The sequence below is a fragment of the Ochotona princeps genome, chromosome 7 (assembly GCF_030435755.1).
Source record: "Ochotona princeps isolate mOchPri1 chromosome 7, mOchPri1.hap1, whole genome shotgun sequence".
Classification (NCBI taxonomy): Eukaryota; Metazoa; Chordata; class Mammalia; order Lagomorpha; family Ochotonidae; genus Ochotona; species Ochotona princeps.
In genome coordinates, this window is record NC_080838.1 from 5,059,308 (window position 1) to 5,082,804 (window position 23,497).

Here is a 23,497-nt window from a genome sequence, read left to right on the forward strand (position 1 = left end):
AATCCATTATTTGACTTTTTAAACTTCTGTGCGTATATTACTTTTGACAACACATGAAACCAGAACTATCCTGGAAACTCCCAACCTTAACATGTGTTGAAAATTAGTGTAAAGTTAAAACATAAGGCATGTGGGAGGCACTTCAGGGTTCAAACAAATCAGCCCTGTACCCCAGGGTGAGACCAGACCTTCGCCACAGAAAGGCACTGAAGGCAGGCAGAGGAAGATGTCATGATCACCTGACAGACCCCAGCACCGGAACAGACCATCAGAGATGACTGCGCCGCACCCTCACCACACAACCTTGAGTAATGGGGAAAGTCGCTTTACCGGGGCACTTCAAAACGTTTATGGGAAACAGAATCAAATGTTGAGTGTTGAGTCCAGCTGTTAAACTACCCATAACCTACATCAGAGTCCCTGAGTTCAGTTCTCATCTCTAACTACTCACTCCAGCTTTCTGCCGATGCAGACGTCAGGAGCAATCGTGATGGCTCAAGTGAATTCTTGCCACACATGTTGGAGACCTAGACTGAGTTCCTGGTTTCCAGCTTCAGCTGCTGCCCAGTCCTGGCCATGGTAGGGATTTGGGGCATGAAGCAGCAAGTGGGAATCTTTCTCTCTACTCTCTCTTGGCCTCTGATATTCAAATACTTTAAAAAAAAATAGTAAGTTTTCTGAAACAAACAAACAAAAATATATAGGTGCAGCATTGTAACACCAGATGCTAATATCCCACATGGGCACTGGTTTCTGTCCCAGCTGCTCCACTTTCAATCGAGCTTTTTGCTAAAGAACTGGGAAAAGCAGGGGAATATGGCCCACGTGCTTGCATGGGAAACCCAGAAGAAGTTCTGGGTTCCTGGTTTCAGTCTGGTCTGACCCTGGCCATTGTGGTCATCTGGGGAGTGAACCAGCAGATGAAAGATATCTCTCTTTCTCCCTCTCTCTCTCTTCCCCTCTGTTTCTGTCTCTCCTTGTCTCTCTGCAACTTTGACTTTCAAATAAATAAAAACTAAACCTTTTTTTAATGTGTAGTCCATGCATATTTTTCTTCATAATAAACATTTTCCATGAAACTTATAAAGACTCTCATACAGCTAAAGAATGAGGTTTCCCAAAGAAAAAAAGTAGAATGCAAGCATTTGATTCTGTTCACAGTGTAGGACGCAATATGACCGTGGACAGACTGTATTGATTTGTACAAGTCATTTAATAGTTATGCATACTGATGCTCTTGTCACACTAAGTGTCAGAGCTGCCTCGATGGCCTGGCCTCCAGTATGACTCCCCACTGGGAGTCTTTGGATCTTCTTCCTTTGTAACTCAGCACTGATACAGGACAGGTGTTCCCCCATGGGGCAGGCACTCTGTATCAGTCTTCTGGCTGAAGCTAGCAATGCCCTCCACAGGTCTTACCTGCCTCATTGCCTAGAGGAGTTCCCAGGAGAAGCATGAGCCCGAATCCCTCCTCCTTCACTTGTCAAGCTGGTGTCCCGCACAAGGCAGTCTGGATACAGCCTCTGCAGAGGGAGGGTCCTCCAGGAACACAAGAGGGAACTGTTGTGCTCTGCTTCAAGTGGCCCTAGGAGGGCTGCACACAGCACTCAGCCCCACTGCTTCACACCAAAATGTCAAACACCGTTAAGTTACAACACAACAACAATTTCCGTCACACACACACCAAACTATTGCAAAAAGCAAAGCTTTTTAAGGCCAAAAAAAAAATTGTGGAAACAATTTTGAAAGCCACGGAACTTTTGAAAATGTCATTAACCAACTGTGAAATCAGAAAGATAAAAATCAGATGCCCCAAGAAGGAACAGCAGTGCCCTCTGTCCGGCGCTCTCCCCCTTAGTCCTGGAGAGCCCAGTTTCCATCGTGCAGGTCCAGGCAGCAGGGCTTGGAGCTAATGTCTGTCCCCTGGGCTGCTCTGGCTCCCAGGCAGTCGCGTCTGGAAAGCACAGGAGAGTCAACTCTCCAGCACACACAGTGGAACCTGCTGGAGAGAAAGAAAACCAGGCTACATCAACCAGTCCATAGAAGATGACATGAAAAGAAAAATTGACTCTGGTGCACAAAGCTTGGAAGCCCAGGCAGGTTGATGATGTCTCTCGGATACAGAAGTAGCGCATGGAAACCACATGCTGTGGAAAACAGGTCTGTGAGACAAACTGGAACTCTGCAAGGAATCATAGGGAAGTGGGTGCAGTCCAAGGGTTTCCCTTGGCTGTTTCCACAATTTGAAGCAGGAGTCAGAACTACTATCTCCAGGGCTCCCAGAGTGATAAACTTCAAATGGTTGCCATGGTAAGAAGTACTTGTAGCAATTAAGTGTTGTAGAGTATCCAGAGAGGTAAATGGGACACAAATCATTTCTTTCAAAGATCCCTTTTGTTCGCTAAGAATTCATAGTCACATGAGTAGGATTTGCTTCCTGCTCTTGATTAAAAAAATTCAGGGTTGAATACATTAATTACTCACAGAGAGGCTTTGTAAGATTTGAGAAATAATGAAATGGTGTCTAAGAAAGTATGTCTGACCCTCACCTTGTGGCAGGGTAATAACCTCCCCCACTTTTCTGTCCCACGGTCAAGTTTAAGAGTGAGAGAAGTTGGAGGGATGGAGAGAGGAGGAAAAAGACATGAAGTGGCTGATGCGCTCTGAGCATGCGTAAATTTAAGCAGGCTGAATTCAAGAAACATAGATTGAATCCCACCACCTGTATCAGAAAAACAGCAACACTCCTGTTCCCAGCCACAGAACTCAGGAATGGTAAAGCACTGGCCCATGGCAGCTCTTCCTGAGGCCACAGGCCAGTTTCCCAAAGCACAGACTTGGTATTCCCCTGACCACTGGCTCCCCCACAACTCCCCAAAGGACCTACCACAGGCCCTCTGGAATTCATATTCCATTTTCAGATTGCTCTCTCAGCCCTAAGTGGCCCACACCTGCAGAAGAGGAGGGTGTTTATCATTTCAAGCCAGGAGTTAAACACTGTGGAGGGTCTGCCACATGACCAGGTGTCTACTGCACCTCCAAGACCCAGCATCCCAGCCAAGCCATGCCCACTCTGTTGGAAGTCCAGCAAAGACCAACAGACACTGCAGCACAGAGATGCACACTGTAGAACTCGATCATGCTTGACACAAGCACCTCCGAACACAGCAGCATCTGAACAGCTCCTGCTACACAGCAGTGTTCAGTAGGAGGGGACTTAAAGTTCTCAAACGGGTTGACACCACAACATAACGAGTTAAACCACTGCCTGTGATGCCACTGATTCCAGGCCCACCTACTCCACTTCTGACCCAGCTCCCTGTTGATGTGCCTGAGAAGGCAGCAAAAGATGGCCCAGATCCCGGATGAGGCTCCTCCAGGCTCCTGGATTCAACCTGGCTCAGCTCCAACCCTTGTGGCTATTTGGGGAGCAAACCAATGATTGGAAAATCTCTCTCTCCTTTTCTGTGACTTTCAAATTAACAAAATTTTTAAAACTTAGTGGATTTCATTTTTTTGCACAAAAGTAAACTTATATTTCCATTTTCCATTAGCTTATTGGTGGGGAAAGGCATTTGGCTAAGACTGATACATCCACTCCTACAGGAATGTGCCCCAGTGATCTTCACACAGTAATACCAGAAACCCCACCAGTACCTCTTAGTGGATCTCTCAGGGTCCCAAGTGTGAAGCCAGTGAAGAGAAGGACACACTGTTGGGGTTTGAGAAGTGACTTGAATTACAGGTATTCTTCCTACGTGGAAGCAATGTGGACACCGTGCCTATGAGGCTTTAAGGCTGTCAATTCTGCTGCTGCTTGGGAAGGTTAATGTGTCAACAGACATGTAGACATCATCTCAAAATGATTTCCCCTGTGTTGTGTGGATTTGTTATCCGCTCAGCGTTCCAAATGTTGCAGAGTGTCTCTTGTCTGTTTTGGGTGACATTCCAATCTCATCCACACAGTCTTGCTTCCTGACTACTGAAGCCTTTGACACAAAACACATCACAATTACAGTCACCATGCTGTCAGTGGGATTATGGTTGACACAACTACTCTAACAGGGCAACTAGAGAACCTCTTGGCATCGCAAAATTGTAAAAATGAGCTTAGCTGGTCATTTCCTTTGAAAATGATACTTCTAAAGATGTTCATATCAGGAGTTTTTATCACAGGAAAAAGTTAAAATCAATCTCAAATTCCATTAGTTAAATTATATCTCAATTATTTCACGTCCATATACCATATAAAGGTCTGCTTGGTGCCAATAAACATTCAGCCACAAAGGTTATTAAATAACAAAACTGAGGAACACATGCAATGGAGAAGAGTAAAGTGGATCCCCAAACAAGATCTATTACAAGTATGTTCACTCATGGAGTATGTCTGTGTTTACATGTGCCAGGCAATGAATAAAATACGCAGGTGCCTCATCCCTGCAGAAGTTACAATGAATGAATGGGTAAGCAGAAAGGCAATGAAAAAAAAAAAAAGCCTAAACAGAAGGTCAAGAAAAGCACTGTAAGTAAAACTAAGCTAAAGCGAAGAGCATGGGTTGAGAGAATTTTAAGCCATGTGGTCAGAGAATTCCCTGAGATTTGGTAAAAGACCTTTGGTAAAGTCAGGTCCCAGTCCACGGGGCCAAGTTCAAAGGCTGAGAATGAGAACTTTGCTGAGCGGGCACAGGAGTGGATGCACAATGCCATTGAAAGGCCATAGCTGCAAGGGAGAGGTATGAGATCATCAGAGCTTGACCAAGGTGGCAGTAATTGAGTTGTTGGAACACAGAAGTTAAGTTTTAGATGCATATTTTATAAAGAATCAATGGAATTAGTGGAGGTGCTGGCTACACTGCATTAGGTACAAAAAAGAGTGAAGATCTTGGTTATTGAAACCTTTAAAAACATGAAAGCACCCTTATTGAGACAGAAAATACTGAAAGAACAGTTGGGATTGAGGTAAATTTTTAAAAGATATATACAGTGGGGTGTACCAAAATTTATGATAATGATCACAGTTCATACTCATGTAAGTTCTTGCTTGCTCAACACTAGTCATTGTTAAAACTAATTTACAATTATAATTCACTCAATTCTTATTTCATCATCTGGAATTATGACATGTACTAGAGATATCTAAGTATTCCAGTCTTCTTTGCAATGAACATGTGTGTGTGTGTGTCATAACAAAGCAAAATTGAATGTCATGAATGCATGTATAATAATTTCAATGGGGGGAAATCTATTGACTTTAGTATTTTGTGAGTTTCAGGGTATTGCTCAGTCTAGATATGGATGAAACTTTTTCCATAGAATTTTTAGAAGGCTTATATATTTATTTGAAAAGTAGAGTGATAAAGAGAATCACAGAGAGGTATTCCATCAACTGGTTAACTTTGCAAATGGCTAAAATGATCGGGGCAAAGTCAAGAGCCAGAAACTCCATCTGTGTCTCTCACACGAGCTGCAGCGACCCAAGTACTCAGCTCATCTTTCACCACTTTCCTGGGTATATTAACAGAAAATTTGGGCTGAAAGCTAAACAACAGAACTCAAAAACAAGTCCTCAAATGTCCTGTGCTGGCATCACAGGCAGCTGCTTAACTCACTGCACAGTAAAGCCAGCCCCACCAGTGGTCATTGTATTCAACAGTTTTCAATGCTTTTTCTCTTGTCAGGCTGGATAATTTCATGTGCAAGAATGAATTTCATGGAGGCCCCTGAGTAATGCATTGTTCTCTACACTTCAGTTGTAATCCAATGCCTTGTCTCCTACCACCACTTTCAAAAACACCACAGAGCAAATGAAAGGGAAGTCAACATTCAAAGGATAGTTTTGTTCTAATTTTCTCCATGAAACTTCGTAAATGGATTATTTTTAACAAGTATTCCTACAACATCCTAACAAACTGTTTGCAATGTCTTTCCAATGCATGGAGGCTCCCCAGGGACTCTGCACACTGCACTGACAGCCTCTGGCTTCCACGAGTGTATGAATCGGATTTCTGCATGGCATGGATTTCTCCGTATTCAGCATCTCACAATGGAGAGCTCTCATTCAGATGTTTTTTTCTCCATAAGTTTGGTTACTTCATCTAATAATTGACATCTCCATGCACATGGTCAATGAGACCTGTAGGGAAGAAGCGAGTGTGGCTTCCTGCAGGGCATTACCAGCCGATTCTGGGTAAGGGGATACCATAATAGTACCCTCACACCTAGAGAACTGTGCAGCCCTATCTGTCATGACCCTTAGAATGCTGCCTCTTCTCTTTGCTTTCTGGATATTTCAGGGTATACCATGGAAGATAAACATTAAAGCTCCAGTTGACACTTCCTCTCATGATGCTCCTCCATGAATGCTGAGAGAGCCCCATGATTATGGAATGACATCAGAGGCAGTCACATCCAATTACGATGACTCCAAAATAAATATCTATTTTTATGTTCTTTAAAGAGCGTGGAGAGGAATTCCATCATAACATGAGGTTTATGAAATGGAATTGGATATGCCTTGGATCCAGTTGTGTCTCTTGAAACAGGAACACTGGAAATAGAAAAGAATTAGAACTTACCCTGTCCAACCTTGTCACTTAACAGATGAGAAAAAAAGATGCTCAGAGAAACAGAACAATCTGGTCTGGACCACACACAAATGAGGGCCAGTACCAGCTAATCCTCACTGGAGTGTGGCATTCTTTCCACACACTAAACCATACCACCCACCAAGGACACTGCTGATGGATCAGTTGGACACACATGGACCCAACAGAAGACAGAGGAACCACCTTTTACAAGTGTATCAAATGCCTCATGCCTCCCACACTTGCAGCGCATGGATGATCAGAACAGCAGCACAATGCATCACTCAGCAGCTTAGGTCTGGCAGTCCAGAGAGCCTTCTTGCTGTTCTATAGATCCTAATCTAGAGAAAGGAAATTTGGAAGGGCCAGAGAGAAAGAAAAGGACAGAATGGAATCCAGGTATGGCCATGGACATGCAAAGAATGCAGGAATCATGAAGGAAGCAGGTGATAAATATCAAATAAACAAGCCAGTACCTTTTCAGTATTCAATAAGAACTGTTATCAGAGGATTTCTGCTTTCTTTGCAAATGTTTACCCAAGTTCTAAACAAGATACAATCCAGCCCACAGTTATGCCCTTGACTTCAACCTTCTCTTGCACCTGAATTCTACATTATTTAACTGATCATCTGGTTATAAAACTCTGAATTACAATGCTGTCGAAAGCCAAGCAGCAAATGATAGGAATAGATTTAAAAACAAAAACAAACAGGAAGGCTGGCAATTCAGCAGTAACCAGCAGCAATACATCAGGAGCAATACATACCAGGAGCAATACATCAATACCTTTGAGAGTGTATCTGCATGTCACAGTACAATCTAGACCTGATGCCAACTGTATACTAAAAAATACACATCACATATTTGAAAACATCCCCTGAAAGATTTAGAAAGTGTTGGTTGACCAGACACAAATTTAACCCATACAATCTATTCTTAGTGTGCCAGGTAAGGGTAGATTTTTTTCCCTTATCTAGAATTCTGAGACTTTACAGTCTAAGCAGCTGGACTCCCTGCAGGTTCATCCACCTTCGTGCTGCTCCATCCATAGATCTGCTTTTGTTAAGGTTCCGCTGTGGCACAGGACACATCTAGGCGCCGGTTTCCTAAATCAGCTTCCGTTACAAGTTCCCAAAAGTTCATGACAGTGGCAAAGAGGACACTTTTAAAAGCTGTCTCCCATCCACACCACCGATTCGTATAGTATATTTTATAGAAAAATAAAATTACACCACATATGTGGTAATTTTGAGTGTGTAAATTGACCTTGCTTGAAATAATCCCAATCTCTTAAAAGTCAGGCAAATTCTAAGGGAATTATTTTTATAAAGTGTTTACGAATGCTGCCATGAACAGAGGTGTAAAATTGATTCAAACCTCTGCAATGGAGCCCTCAAAGGAAAGCCCTGAGTATCTTGCAAAAAGAATCTTATGAAGCACCTGACATGAACCAAGCATTATTTTAAGTGTTTTACCCTCACACATCCACAGAATCTCCAGAAAAGTCTTAGTAGATAGGTTTTATCAACATCTCTTGGAAACACTCATGCATTACACGGCTTGTCAAAATCACCTGCTAGCTAAGTGGAGGGACCCAGATTTTCACCGAGGCACCCTGGCACCCGCCAGTACGTTTCTCTGCTGTGTTTATATTTCAAGATGGCAAATTTGCTCAGTGCATTTACAGATGGTTCAATTTTTGACCTTTTGTAAAAGCTCATTTTAAAATCAGAGTCCATTAACTTGGCCTGGAGTCACAGTGAGGTCTATGAGCAACAGTGCTTTTCCCAGATTCTGAACTAGAGGCACAGACTAATCATGTTCCTCTAAGTTGCAATGAGAAAAAAACAACTCAGGCTTAAGCAGCAGAAAGACATGCTGGAAATACTGAGAGATAAGGTGGGACTGGAGAATCAAAGCTCGTTTCTTGCTCTACTTATTTCTAACTTCCCTTTTAGTGCATTACCATCATCCATTGGTATATATGTACATGTGTGTATGCATGCACAAATGTATGTAGGTGCACCATACAGGCATGCCTATATTGTTAAGAGACCAAGAGTCAGGGGCTGACACCGTAGTGTAGTAGCTAAGGCTGCCATCTGGGGCACCAGTTTCCCATGTGAGCACTGATTCAAGTTCCAGCTGCTCCGCTACAATCCAACTCCCTGCAAATATGCTGGGGAAAGTAACAGAAGATAGGCCAAGTGCCTGGGCCCCTGCATCCACACGGGAGACCCAGAAGAAGCTTCAGACTCCTAACTTCAGACCGTCTCAGATCATCGCAGCCATCTGAGGAGCGAACCAGACAGATAAAAGATCTATCTCTGTCTCACTCTGTAATGCTGCCTTTCAAATAAATGAGCAAATCTTAGGAGAGAGGGGGTGTAAGAGAGATCAAGCAAGGGACATGCTTATGAACAGCTTCTAGTTTACCTGATTGCAAAAATAAGAAATTTTTCACCAGGTCTAGTTCGGCATCAATCATGTGTCCAGAACTAATTGGCAGCCCCGGGGAGGCACTATAATCGGCCATGCCATAGAGGCTCCCTGGCTGGCTATCTCAGCAGAATGCTATGAATCCAACCCCTATTCCCCACAAGATCACAGCAATAGGAAGAAGTCCCCAGACGCAAAGAAAAGGAGGAAATATGGACCAGCACTGTAGCACAGTGGGTTAAACTACCTCCTTATAACACCTGCACTTCATCTCAAAGCACCCTGGTCAGGGCTTGCTTCCTTTCTGATTCAGCTTCCCACTCGCATGCCTGAAAAGACAGCAAGGGACAGCCCAAGTGCTTGGGGCCCTGCCAGCCACCCACACGGGAAGCCAGGCTGCAGTTCCAGGCTCCTGCCATCAGCCTACCTCCTCCCTTTCCCCAGGCAAATGAAATGTCAGTCTGTCGGTCACTCTCCTTTTTAACTAAATGCAGGATCCCAGACAAACAAAACCAATGGATGTCAAGGCTATGCTCACAACTTGGTGAAGGAAAAATGCTTTTAAGAGAATGTGCGAGGAAAAGAGAAAAAAATGAGGGACAATGAAACCATCCTGTGACCCAACTGCCAACCACTGACAGCCAAGAAGAGCAGCAGGCTTTGCACACAGTGGCCACACTAAGCAAACAAACGGGGTGCATAGGAGGGTGAAAAGCATTTGCAAACACAGGCAGTGACCGCCGTCACTGCCAACACAGCTGTAATGTCAATCAGCGATAATACCCAGGCACCCGTCTTCCCTAGCAACAGAAAACCCAGCTGCATGCCACACACACACACCAGCCTACCTTACAACTGGCAGTGACCTTGTGCCTCAATTCTGGCTGGAAAGTGGAATAATAAACATACTTGTCTGTCCCGTGAAAAAGAGGGGGAATGCCTCTTGCCCATTTGGATTTGATTTCTCCATTTCCGTGAGCTGATAGGGATAACCACTAACTGGAGCTACAGCAGCCACTGCAGATCATGAAGTAACTTGAAATGAAATGCCTGCATGATGAAGGAACAGCACAGAGCTTGCCTAGGTCCACCAGGTTCCAGAAGAAGAGTGACCAGCCACACTGTCCGCCTCCAGACTTGAACTGCAGAAAAAAGTAGTTACCTTGCTTAAGCTATTCTATTACCTGTAGTCCAACCAAATTTTAAGTGTGTCTAGAAGTCAAGTAATATTTAAGCAATGGAGTACATATGGAATTCAGAGGGAGAGGTGGGAGCACCGCATCTGCTTACTTGGTTAGACTGTACAACAAGGAGTTGGCTGCTACGCTTGCATGCAAATGAACTCACTGGAGTCCTAGGCTCGGACTTCCACCACCCCGTCATCCCCAGCATCAACCCTCTGAATTCTCTATGTGATGCTCATCTTGCAGTGGAGGGAATAGAGAATCGGGTGCCATCAGCTCTTTTTCCTAAGGTCACACTGCTAACCTGATCGCCCAGAAAACTGTCTCCAAAGTCTCTTGATTTTCAAGAAGTGATTTTTGCTTTAACAATTTTGATTAGTCAGCTATTCAAAAGAAGTGCACCAGAGAGACAGAAGTACAGAAAAACATCTGTCCACTGATCACTCCCCAAATGGTTGGGCCAGGCTCAAGCCGGGAGCCTGGAACTCCCTCGAGGTCCTCCCACATGGGTGGCAAGAGCCCAAGTCCCAATGTCAGCTTCACTGCCTTCGCAGGTGCGTTAGCGGGAGACCAGATGGGAAAGTGGGGCAGCCAGAATTCAAACCAGTACCCTGATATGCGATGCAGTGGCAACTTAACCCACTCATGCCCTTATCTCTTCACTAACATGACCCCATCTCCCTGCCCTCTTGACATTGGAGGCCTTCCCACTTATGAATCCAATATAGAAACACATCCTGTGAAAGGTGGTAAATCATTTTACCAAAGATTCAATACAGAAGCTTCTGAAATGCCCACCTTGCCAATCCATTGAAAGCTTAGTTCAGGTTTGAAGTTCATCAAGCTTCTCTACCAAGGGCCTTCTCACCTTGAATCAGTCTCTACCTCCTTTGAATTGTGGAGGAGATAGATTTACTCTGGGAAATTAAACTCAGAGGTGAGGACTCTTCCCTGGATTCCGAGAGCATCAGCAACACAGGCAGGAGCAGAACTTTGCACCCCAGGTTTTCTTTCTTAGGGGACCCTCCTCCCCTCCAAAAGGCTATCTGGCCCCACAGAAATCACACCCGGGTTCAATGCCAGAGCTTGGTCAACCATTATTATGGAGATGACAGATTCTTGGCTCTTCCATGTTTTTTCTTTTACTTTCTTCCTTTCTTTCTTCTTAAATAAGTAGGTCTAGTTAGGTTTCTTATAGGAACAAAAGTTCTGGAAAGCTAATTCTTTTGAATGGTGCAAATGAAAATCAATACCCATCCCACGCTTCGGAGTCCACTCTGATTGCAGCAGATGAAAACGCTCGCATGTCTAAACCCCAGCATTGATTTGAGATCCAGAATACAAACTGCCTTTTCCAGTTTCTGTGACAGCAAAAGAATGCACAGGTTTCTCAGGAGAAGATTGTGCAACCCCTGCTGATCCAATGTACGTATCGTCCTGCCAGGAACACAACCTCAGAGCTGTGGCACCTGTTCAATGATTATTTGATAGTTACTGTGTTCTGTGCATATTGAGAAATATTTTGAAATTGGGCTTTTTGAGCTGTTTATCAAGAGAAAAAAGTACTCTTTTCCATGTTTAATTTCTGGATAGCTTTAAAAAGTCTCTTGCCTGCAATGCATGAATGATGGGAACAACATGCGGACATGAGTTGCCCTGGATAGATGATCATGGTGGGCAATGAGTGAGTGACTCTTGACTGTTAGGAGTGAAAGTAGAACTCCAGTTGGAGTGTGTGCATGTGCCTAAGCGGATGTGTGCTCAGCACGAGAGGGTTACTATGTGATGGGAAGAGGTGGCCAAAGAAACAACACCCTCAGTTCCAGAAATCTGTTTTGTTGGCCCAGTGAGTAACTGCAGTTGAGACACCCAGCCCCATGTCAGAATGGCCTTGATTTGTGGCTCCAGCTGCTGATTCAAGCTGGTGGTGGCTCAGTAGTTTGAGTTGCTGCAACCCATGTGGGAACCTGACTGGAGTTCCTAGCTCCCAGCCTCGGCCCTGGCCAGCCCTGGCCAGCCCTGGCCATTGCGGCCATCTGAGGAGTATCCCAGTGGATGGTGTACTCTGACATTTCTCAGTTTTATTTCTTTATTTTCCTCTGTCTCCTTCTTTATGTCAAATTTTAAAAACTTTATTTCTTTAAGATGGTCTTTAAAAGTCTGTGTTGAACTTCTTGTTTTCTCAAATAGGAGATAAAATACTTGAAAACCTGAAACAAGACAATATTTAATCTCACACGAAAATGGGTTTCTAAAGATGCCCTCTATTTTCTTTGCTCTGCTATTTGTTTCCTAGGACTGTAACAAATCTTGAAGAACTTGGTAGCTGAAGACAATAGAAATATCTTCCCTCACCATTCTGGAAACCACAAATCTGCCTCCTTCTCAGGCTTCCTCTCCATGTAACTTCTCCCTTCCCATCTTTTACAAGGACAGGCACCGAGTATAGGACACACCTTGGCTCTGGGAAATTTTATCTTGAAATCCTTGCCATAATAAAATGGCAAAGGCCCTTCTTCCCAGTAAGGTCCCATTTTCAGGACCAGGTGCAGTTGCTAGGTGTCATGACCTTGGCTAAATGCCTAATCTCCCTCCCTTTCTCTGTACTTTTTACTTCCCTTCTCCTGTGACACACACAAATCACAGAGTCAGTTACTCGATCAATCTCACACGATCACCGTCCTAGACCAGCTAAAGCAAGGCATAGTCACCCATGAAAGCATTCCTAGAACTGTGAAAACAAAAAGATAGAGCCAGGTCTTAAGTGAAAAAGTTCATTCACAATTGTAAAGCAAACACAAATCAAAAGCAGATGAAGTGCAGCCAAAGCTCTAAGCCAACAAATTCAAATTCACCAATCTTGCCATGTGCCAGACAAGGCCGAAGGTGTTTTAAAAAATAGAGTAATAAATGAAACAGAGGAAAATAGCTCCCCTGAAGATGACACTGATGCATTTCAGTGTCTAAGGAGTCCAAACAAACAAACAAAAAAAAAAACCAGATAGTATTAACACACTCAGGCCCAACAGCATTCACAGCACGGCTCTATGAGACGGCTAGTGGCATCTTCATTTGAACCCAGAGCATCCATGTTGCTTCTGCCATCTTCTATCTCAATTCCTCGGCCTTGCTGCCACTATTCCAGCAGCTGCAAATATTTCCTCCACAACATAGACTACCATAACTCTTTGGCACAATCACAACATTTCCATTCTAAACCCATCTTCTCCTTTTCACAATAGCCTTGAACAGTTCCTTTCCTACCAAATCAACAGGCTCATATATAAGCAGTCTTAGGAAATATTCGTGCAAAATGCATATTTTTGAGAAACTGTACATAGATTCCAAAAGATGTTCAAATTCCTTTTTTCCATGAACTTTTGGAAGTTCCCACATATCAAACCAGTACTAGGAAACCAAAACCACAGTCTTTGAAAACACTTTATGAGTTTGATTTTTTTTTTTTACTAAATTACAAACAAGAAATCGTGTCTCTAAAACTGATTACAGTAATTGGATATGCACTTCCCAGACTTCTTATGGTGGCAAGGAGGTAGAGGTCGGACTGTCCTGGCATATGGCTCAATCAGGATTGCCTCTATCTCCAGAGCCTTACTTCTAGCAGTACAGGGATGTGAAAACACGTGCCCCCATCCCATTCTTTCATTATTGTGTCTGGTTTTCTTTCCAGCATTAAGATTGAGAGATGGAAACTACGCATCACATAGTCACCCAGCATTATGTTTAATTTTGTAAGTATCACTTAAAGAAAACTAAGTTACATTTTTGAAAACTGGGCTATGGAAAACATATTTGCTAAATTTCAATTTAACGTTTTCACACCATGATTTAGCCGTTATCTAAATATCGTGCACATCCCAGAACCACCGCAATTCCGTCAAGAGGCAGGCACTGCTCCGATTGCAAGGCTGTTATTCATGGCCACTCACATCCCCCTTGCTGTCTCCTGCTGCCCCAGCCCCTGAGTTCCTAGGCCAATGCACCAGAGCTCTTCATTATAACCATAAAGAGAATATGTGCACAATTATTTTGAGATCTTGTAGAATGACTGTGTTTTTTGAGGACTGCCAGTGTTGAGATTGTGGCAAAAACAATCTTGCTCTAAGAGCAGTGGATGAGGAAGGCTTATTGTGATTTTGACGTTAAGAGTGGCCAACCTAATGGCAGCCAGGCATACTTACCACCATATGAGAAGCTAAATGCTGTCATTTTGGCATTTACATGGTGCCAACCCCAAACCACAAACACAAAGGAAACACAGCACCTACATCACACAGCCGGGTTCAGTTATAAAGTGGTTACCCTGATGACAGGGCAGCATTTTCAGAATCTTAGGAAGAACCTCTTGGGCCCTGACTGGGGGGGCACATATCTGTACAATGTATCTTGGACTTGTCCATTCCTGGTCTCTGGCCATGCCCACTCTAGACCTATCCTGCCTGCTTCACGTTTATGTCTTCTCCCCTGTGCTTTATTTTCATTTGCTCCTACCCATTCCCTCCACAACAGCCTGGGTCATTGCCCTCAGTTCCACCTGCAGTCTTTAAGACTTGCTGTGTGTCCCATGCTACGAATACCACATTGGCAGACGGATGCTTTCCAGAACGCACAGATGTCCGTTCCCAATCACATACATCCCTCCATCCTGCAAAGTGATCTTGGAAATGTTTACATTTCCATGGTCTTCTCAGACTTGTGTCATTCAACCCCACTGCCAATCATTCCTTAGGGAGTTCAGCTGACCATGGTGTAGAAATCAAGCTCTCAGAGCCCCCGGGTGAGTTTGTACATTATGCACACAACCACACATACTTGATACTTTTCTCAGAGCTTGTGCTGTCTCTTTGCTTAGTATGAACCCCTCAAAAGTCAGAGCACTAGGCCTTGGAGTCATTCTTTTGATGAATATTTTCTAACACCAATCACATCTTTTCTTCTGTTCTTTTTAAACAAGAGTGAGTGCTTGGTTATTTCATTTGATATGAAAATTAAGCCAAGACAGTTCCGCAGGGAAAAGGTCTTTGCTCCTTTGAGACGAGTTCGGAAGGGACTTGAACTAGGGTCTAGATCTCAGAAATCATTAATCCAGAGAACTGGGTTGGGACTTCTATGCACATCGAGCCCAATGGACGTGGACAAATGCTGGGCCTGCAGAGCACTCCACTCTCCCAGGGACTGAATGGACCCAATGCACAACAGTTTGCTGGCCCCTTTACATTTGGGTCCCCTTCCCTTTGTGCCTTCATTAGTTAGGCTTAGCTCCTTCTGTTCACATTTTATCATTTGGTAAGAAAAAGGTGTGAGGTTTAGCAACATGGCTGCCCAGAGTGATTCCAAGGATTGATCACATCCATGATGCCCAGAAGACAAAGAGGTAAAGATCACCTGAATAGCCCAACAAAATAATGTGTTCAATAACCTCTGACCTCCAGGCAAGGAGATGGGCAGTGACAGAGCCAGAGAAATTAGATGTGGAGGCACTTACTTCTGTTCATTCCGTTCTACAAGCCATTCCCCAAGACTCTAGCCACAGAGCAGACACATTTCACACAGGCTTATGCAGTTGGGAATTCACACAAAAGAAAAACAGCAAACATTCTATGTAACACACACTTAACCTACATATCAAGCCCATGAGGCAGGCATTATTAGCACTCACTTTCTGAAAGACAGGGAGATGCATCACCAAGACTCCACCTCAAGGACTCACATCCCAGCTGCCGGGGAGCAAGATCAGCAGACAACCTCCAGTTGTTTCCAGGTCATTCTTGAGTGTGTGGATCCGGGCCATGTGCTTGCCTCAGGAAGTGTGTATCAGCAGAGAATGCCCCCAGTCAGTGCAGCCTGAAGCCCAGAATTCAGTCTGGGGTCCCCGTTGTGTTAGTCAAGACTGCATCTCTGTGAACGGCACCTCTGCCCACTCTCCCTCCTTCCTCTTCCTTGTACAGGTATTCACAGTGCCCTCGCATCAGCACCCTGCACACTGAATCCCATCTTCTCATCTGCTTCTCCAGTGCCCAACCTGCACCCCATTGGAGGGTTCACTCACAGAAGAAGAGATTAAGCAGCAGAGTTATGGAACCAGTGAGTTCAGGAGCCAGACTGGAATAAGGTTGTGTAGATCCAGAAGCCTCCATTTTTAGATGTTTTACTATTCTGCATTGCAACATGTGATGGGTTCCAATAATTGAATTAGCCTTCAAATTCTTCAGCATCAGGACAGACAGCAAGGACTGAAGAGGGCCCCTCAGTCCCTGTATTGTTTGCATCCACATTATTCCAGTTGGATCAACTATCAGTTCTGCAAGTTATCTTTGAAGAACCATCTCAATAGGACATAGATCAACAGAAACATGAGAAAATAAAGCTTGTAGCAAGATGTATGAGGGAGCTTCATAAATATTGAATACCTCATCTTGGGTAAAGTAAAAGAGAAAGTCAGATTCATTGCATTGAATCCCATATCATGGATATATTTATGTGGGAAAAGCACACTTATTTGAAGATCAACAATGCATTAAATTTCACTCATTGCTGTTGCTAAATAGTCTCATCTGAATAAATTGAAGCAGTTGGGAAAATTAGATTTTGCCACCCAACTCCATTCGTGTAAGCTAGCATGAGACTTGATGTCATCTCTGACATGACAGCCTTGGGGAAGCAGGATGAGCTCACTCAATGTGACAGGAAGGGGTAGGCAGTTCGCTAGAGGCGAAGATACCTTTGTCTCTCATCAGACTAACTGGGCTTGATACTTAGTCCCAGCTCCTGACTCCAGCAGCCTGCCCAAGCACACCCTAGGTGGTAGCAGCAGTGTCTCCCATGAGGGAGACTTGGATTGAGTTCCTGATTCCCAGCTTTAGCCTGGTCCTGTCCTGCCACTGTGGGTATGTGAAGGGTAATCTAGCAAATAGAAGACCTCTGTCCGTATTCTTCCCCACTCCTTCCAGGCTCAAAACACAGACATAGGTTCATACCTACATAGGGAAGGGCAAAGGGCCAGTAGAGAAGCATTACGCAGAAAGGAACTAAGTCCTGCTTAAGGAGGGACTCGGTGTCATACAAAGTGTCCAGGGGATGTTTGTAGCCTGACCTCACATCTGAACTTGGCTTTCTCCTCTCTGCTTCATGATGTTTCCCCCTGTGGACTCATGACATTCCTAGTACAAATAGTGGACACCCAAAAATATTACTGGAGATGATCATGATTTTGAGAAGCACAAAAAATAAGCAAATAGAGAATCAAAACTCTGGGTTTTTTTTTTTTTTTTTAGTTTTTCATGAACTTAAGAGGCAAAATGTAAATATGTACTTATATATCCCAGGTTCTCAGAGTGCTAGCTGTGCAGTCCCAGGCAAGTTACTTAAATCATCTGTACCTTCCATGTGCTTCCTCTGCAAAAAGGAATTAACACCAGTAGTTACTTCATATGGTGGGGCACAGATGAGTCAATGCACTCAACGGAATAAAATAGGTACCAAAACACGCCTAGGTTTAATAGTGATGGTAATTAATGCTATTTTCACGACATAGTGAAGATGATAATCGGAGAACGTGGGGTGTTTCCGATTTTGAACCTTGAGAACACAGAGAAGAGAAAGGGTTCATTGGCAGATTTATCTCATTATCCAGAGTCATTAATTTTATTATTATCCTTACCCAGAAAGCCTGACTCTTACAGCCTAGACATTTTTCTCTGTTCGTCAGTTAGCTTCAGGCTTGCAGCCAATCTGCTGTCAATCGTGTCCTGCTTAGCCTAACTTTAGGAAACAGAATATTCTCCGAGAAATTTGTGAATTCGTCAGCTGCATTTTCACTGCAATGTCTCAGCCTGGACTTGACAGAATTCTTAGCTGGTGAAGAAAAATCCCCTCTAAAACCACTGTGATAAAGTTATTTTAGAACTTCAGTAGTTTTTCTTTCTTTAAGCTGGATTGTTTAGAAAAAAAATTTTTTTTTTTTACCCTTACACTCTGTTTATTTATTTTGGACCCAGTGGACTCTACCACAGCTAAAATTTTATGGGCCTAATAAAATTCCCAACATTCTCAGACATGGGTCGTGATGTTTGTGCAGTGGGCAAAAAACAAAGGTGCTTTTATGGGAGAAAGGACAACGCCAGCAGATAAAGGGGCTGAGGTCAGACACAGGGAACTGGGTGCTAACGTAGCCCTCAGTTTCCACACCTCCTACGTGCCTGTGTCCTCTTCCCCGCAAGTGACCCAGGGTTCCCAGGCTGTCTGGCCTAAAGGACTTCCCACCGTGACATGAGAGAGGGCTTGCCCTACCCAGGATGAAGCACTTCTAGAACATTCCATCATCCCTTCACACTCATGCCATCAAGAATGCACTGCCATGTGTTGACTTCCCTCAGTACCCATGAGGGAGTCTTCCTATCATGAGAATGGGTTCAGCAGATTCCTCTTTTCTCGGCGATGCATGACTCTGCCTCCAGAAGGTGCCTTCTGCAGCCCGTATCTCAGGGTGAAGCACTGGTCTCCTTGGTGAAGAAGTGGGCAGAGTTTAAGAGACGCTTGACACTAAATCCCACTGGTGACAGCCTGATTCCACATCCGGCCCCTACAGCCCCTGGAGTCGTGAGAGTCCGCCCTAACCCTTACTCTATCCCATTGCACAGTTCACCAGCTGGTATTTCTTCCTCCATTGTCTGTGCGTCAGTTTCCTCACTAATCCTCACTAATCTCTACCTCATTAGGCTAAAAAAAAAAAAAAAAAAAAAAAAGCTCTCTTCCAGTTAGTCGATTCTGTAACAAACAAATATCCTTTTACCCAAAAAGGATTGGATCGTATATAACGAACTGTATCATTACCATTAAAAAAAAAAAAAGTACAAATTGCTTTTAGGTGACTTATATGGAAAATAAAAAAGCGAACCTTTAAAAAGTTCTAAAAAGGCCTGAAGCAGTAGCCTAGTGGCTAAATCCTCACCTTGCATCCCCTGAGATCCCATATGAGTGCCAGTTCATATCCTGGCTGCTCCGCGTCCCATCCAGCTCCCTGCTTGTGGCCTGGGAAAGCAGCTGAGAATGCCCCAAAACCTTGGTACCTAGCACCTGTGTGGGAGACCTGGAAGAAGCTTCAGGCTCCTGGTTTCAGATCAGCCCAGCTTCAGCCATGGCAGCCACTTGGGGATTGAACCAGCAGATGGAAGATCTTTCTGTCTTTCTTTCTCTCTGCCTTTCCAACAAAAATAAACAAATCTTTTTAAAATTTCTTGAAAACATGCATTATGAAAAAAGTAAATGTGGCTTTCAGAAAAGAATTTGCACCAAAAAAAGTTTTAATTCTGCTTTTTTATGAACTGTCTGAAGCACGCTAGAGAGCACTGCTTCTTAATCTCATGTCAGATATTAATGAATTTAGTAACTGGACTAAGAATTGTTGCTTCTGAAAGAATGTTGAACTCGGAAGCTCAGCTAGTTTGGACAACACATCTTTTATTATCTGAAAAGCTAGGCAGACTATGTAACAAGATTAATTAGGCCAAAAGCAAACAAGCACTCTGCTGTCAGTCCTCAGATAAGATTAGGACCATGTTGGGGTTTTGGGTTTGTTTTTTTTTGGGGGGGAGGGTTGCTCCAGAAATATTTCATCTATGCACTTTGTACCATGCATGATATTTTTTAAAAACTGCTTTTAACATTAGCATCTTGCCAAACATCCTGTCTGTATAGTTCCTCCCCTGCTGCTGATGTCTACACAAGTCTTCCATTTAGATTATATTTCCAGTAGCTTTCAATGTTTGCTTGCTTTCTCCTTCATTAAAAACTATGTAAAAAAATATTATACTGCTTTGAGAGAAAATTGCCTAAATGAAGATGTTCAGAAATCTGAATTTTTGCCTCTGAAGTGTGTGTGTGTGTGTGTGTGTGTGTGTGTGTGTGTGTGTATGCAGTTTTGGGGTATGGGAGAACTGCAGAGAAAAATATGTCAAGGGAGAACAAAACTATCTTCCAATAGTTCCTAAAATGGAAGTCCAGATAAGTATTCAAAAACACAATAGAAACTACAACTGAAAAGCACTTCCAGAATTCCAGAATGTGTCCAAAAGTTTGTAGAAAATTGGTACTATGAAAAAAAAAAAAAAGCACCTGGATTTTCAAAAACTTTTGAACCGCCATCAATTTTTCATTCTATTTAAAATTATTTCAGTTTCATTTTCCATGAACCTTTTGCAGCGTCCTCATGAGCACGCGTGTGTGTGTTTGCGCGTGCGCACATGCGTGGAGATCAGGATGTTTACATTTTCCAAAGCATTCCCTAGATAGGCAGCATCAACATTAGCTCACAAGCCTAATGAGCAGCTCTCAAGGGAGTTGAAGTATGCCAAACTCTGTTGGACTAATACAAGTTTAACTACAATTCTTTTTAACAGGCTGGTGGCTCTTGAGCAAAACCAACTCCATCATTCTTTTTCTCTTTTTTCCCCCTTGCATAGACACCTTGCTGCTTGTCCCTTCTTTCTCTTGCCCAAAAATGGAAGCGTTTCTGTTATTAATACCTTTTCAGATTTCAGCCTATGTAACTTGTCTGGGTTTATCTGTCACTCTCAACATCTCTAAAATATGAACTGATCTCAGCGTGTCCTGGAGAAGTCGGAGGACAAACAGAAAGCAGCGCTCTGGGACAAAGGAAAGAGCCTTCTGTCTTTGCTCCTGAGTTCACTTGCTGGCGTGTTCGCTTCCCAACAAGGTTGACCTTGTTGTTAACTGTAACACAAACAGCAAAAAGCACTAAATGATACCAAACTCTCCATGCCACTTTAGGACGTAAGTCTCTGAGTTTATGAAAGCAGTTCACAGTATTATTCATGGCTTGTCACCTCTCTTGAGAAGAGCGACCATTGTTTGTTCATGTTGGGATACTTCATCCGGATTTGGTAGTTCTGGACTGGGTTATCTCTCAGGTCACCAGTGCCTACAGGATTCTAGAGTTTAGCCCACTTTTGTATCACCAGAGTTTAAGACAGTGGCAACAGGGTGGCGCCCAGTGAATACTGAACAGAATGTATTGCAAGAGTGAGTGGTGGGTGATTGACTTTCAATGTCAAATTCACTGAATGAGGGAGCACCTTCTGGGGTGTATCTATAGAGCCGTGCTTCGAGGAGACTGCATCGTGAGACTGAATGCACTAGGTGTGAAATATCTGTCCTTCATGCGGACAGGGCCCACTCATCCAAGAAAGGACTGACAGGAAAATCGATCTGGTGCCTGGAACTGGGATGCACTCTTTCTCCCCTGCTCTGGGACATCACAACTCCAGGATCTCTTCCTAGTTCCAGGGCTGTCAGACTCGAATGAGCTGTCGACTGCCGCGGTTCTGAGGCTTCAGACAAGCCTGCCTCACTACCATCCTGCAGACAGGCTGCTGTGAGACCTCTCAGTCTTCATAACCCTGTGATCTGATTACCCTAATGAACATCTTGGCTGTGTCTCTCTCTCTCTCTCTGGAGAACCAAACACAGTATCCTGACTCCTGACTCTAGAGTCAAAATCTCCCACCTCTAAAAAGATGAAATGACCTCTGCTCCTCAGATGCCTCCCACCCGATTTCATCAGTAGCAAACAAAGCTTTTCCTTCCACAATGAGCTCTCAGCTGGAAAATCCAACAGTTTTCATTCCACTCCCTCCTGGAAAAGCTAAAGGGAACTTTCAGATTTTTCTCCAAGATCCACTGACTGAACAAGAAGAAGAGGACCTAAAGACTGAGAGTGGAGCAAAGAAGTGTCAGCTGTCCAGTGCGGCAGAAATAGAGCAGTGCTGAAGCTAACAGAAGGGGGTCTGCTGACGCCTGGGCAAGCAGAGAGCTGCACAGTTACAATACCGTGACATCCGAACATTCCTTTCACCCGAAATTTTAGGAAGTCCTCACTGCCAGCAACAGCTTCACAAGAACCACCTGCTGGAAGCTCAACAGGAGCTTTCTTCTCCAAGTCCAGACCCAGCCCTACGCCAGCCCTCAGCCAGTTCCACACTCCTTACTGCAGGCCTGCAGGAAAGAGAAAACAGCTCAAGATGCCAGAGCCCACCAAGGAAATCAAAACACACCCTGCAAGGCCCCCGCAGGACCAAACTTCTCATTTTGTAGGCTTCCCTTGAAGCCACAGCCGACTTCTCAAATCAGCACTCTGAAGAAGAAAGACAGACACTTCCGGGCACTTCATGTGAGCTCCGGAAGTACCTCTCTTAAAGCAGCCCACCTGCAGGTTCAAGATAAGGGACACGTTCCTTAGCAACTGCCCTGCCACTTACTTTTATTTGCCCACAAATAAAGCAACAAATGAAAGATCAATGATTATTCTCAAAGCAGAGAGCACAAAGTATTTTTCAAAAAGAATTTGATGGTTGGCTTGATTTGAGGAAAACTTCCTGATTAGTTTATCTTGGGATTCTTAACTTTAAATTGAGCATTCGTGGATTGGGGGCAGAGGACAGCTTTATTTACTTATTTGCTATATCCAATTTGCTCTACTAAATTAAAAATTAATATTTTTAACAAAAAATCTTTCACAAATGTATAGCAACATTTTCCCCTTGAGATTTAACAAACATGCTCTTGTGTATATGAGTCTGTCTGCCGGGCCTTGTTGGGGTCAATATTTGTGTCTGAGCAGCAGCAGGGGTTATCCAGATGTTGTCTTCAGATCTTCTCAATCATCAATACTCTGGCTTTGACCACACACATAGTCACACAGGCACGATCACACAGGATTTATAAAAAAAAAAAAAATGTTTAAAGAAAGAGAGGATTGCTCCAAACCGATAGAGAAATAGCAGGTATATCATTCCTATTTCTGAGATTACATAAAAATAAAATCCTGAGTCAACCGAACCTTTGACTTTTAAAGAGACATTGTCTATTATTATTATTATTATTTCACTTTCTCTCTCAGATAGGAGGCTCCCAGTTAAATGCTATGGGTTTCTCTGTAAGCTCTGGACAATGCAGCATCGCCAAATTTCCACCTCTCACACCTCTCCATCATCTCCTGCTGGTAAGCACACAAACTAAAGCTTTCCCCAGAACAATTCATCCATGGTAAGATGGGGTGAGAACTCCTGGGTAGATTCTGTACAGTGGGTGTCCCCAAAGAGATCAGATTGATTTCCCCCTAATTTCTCTGGTGATAAGCATATATTCATTTACACTCTCGCAGAGCACATATGGCTTACACGCCATATTTTCAAAAACTTAAAACATATCACTTGTTGTGTGTTCTTTCGTGCTTCTGTCAACTGAAATAA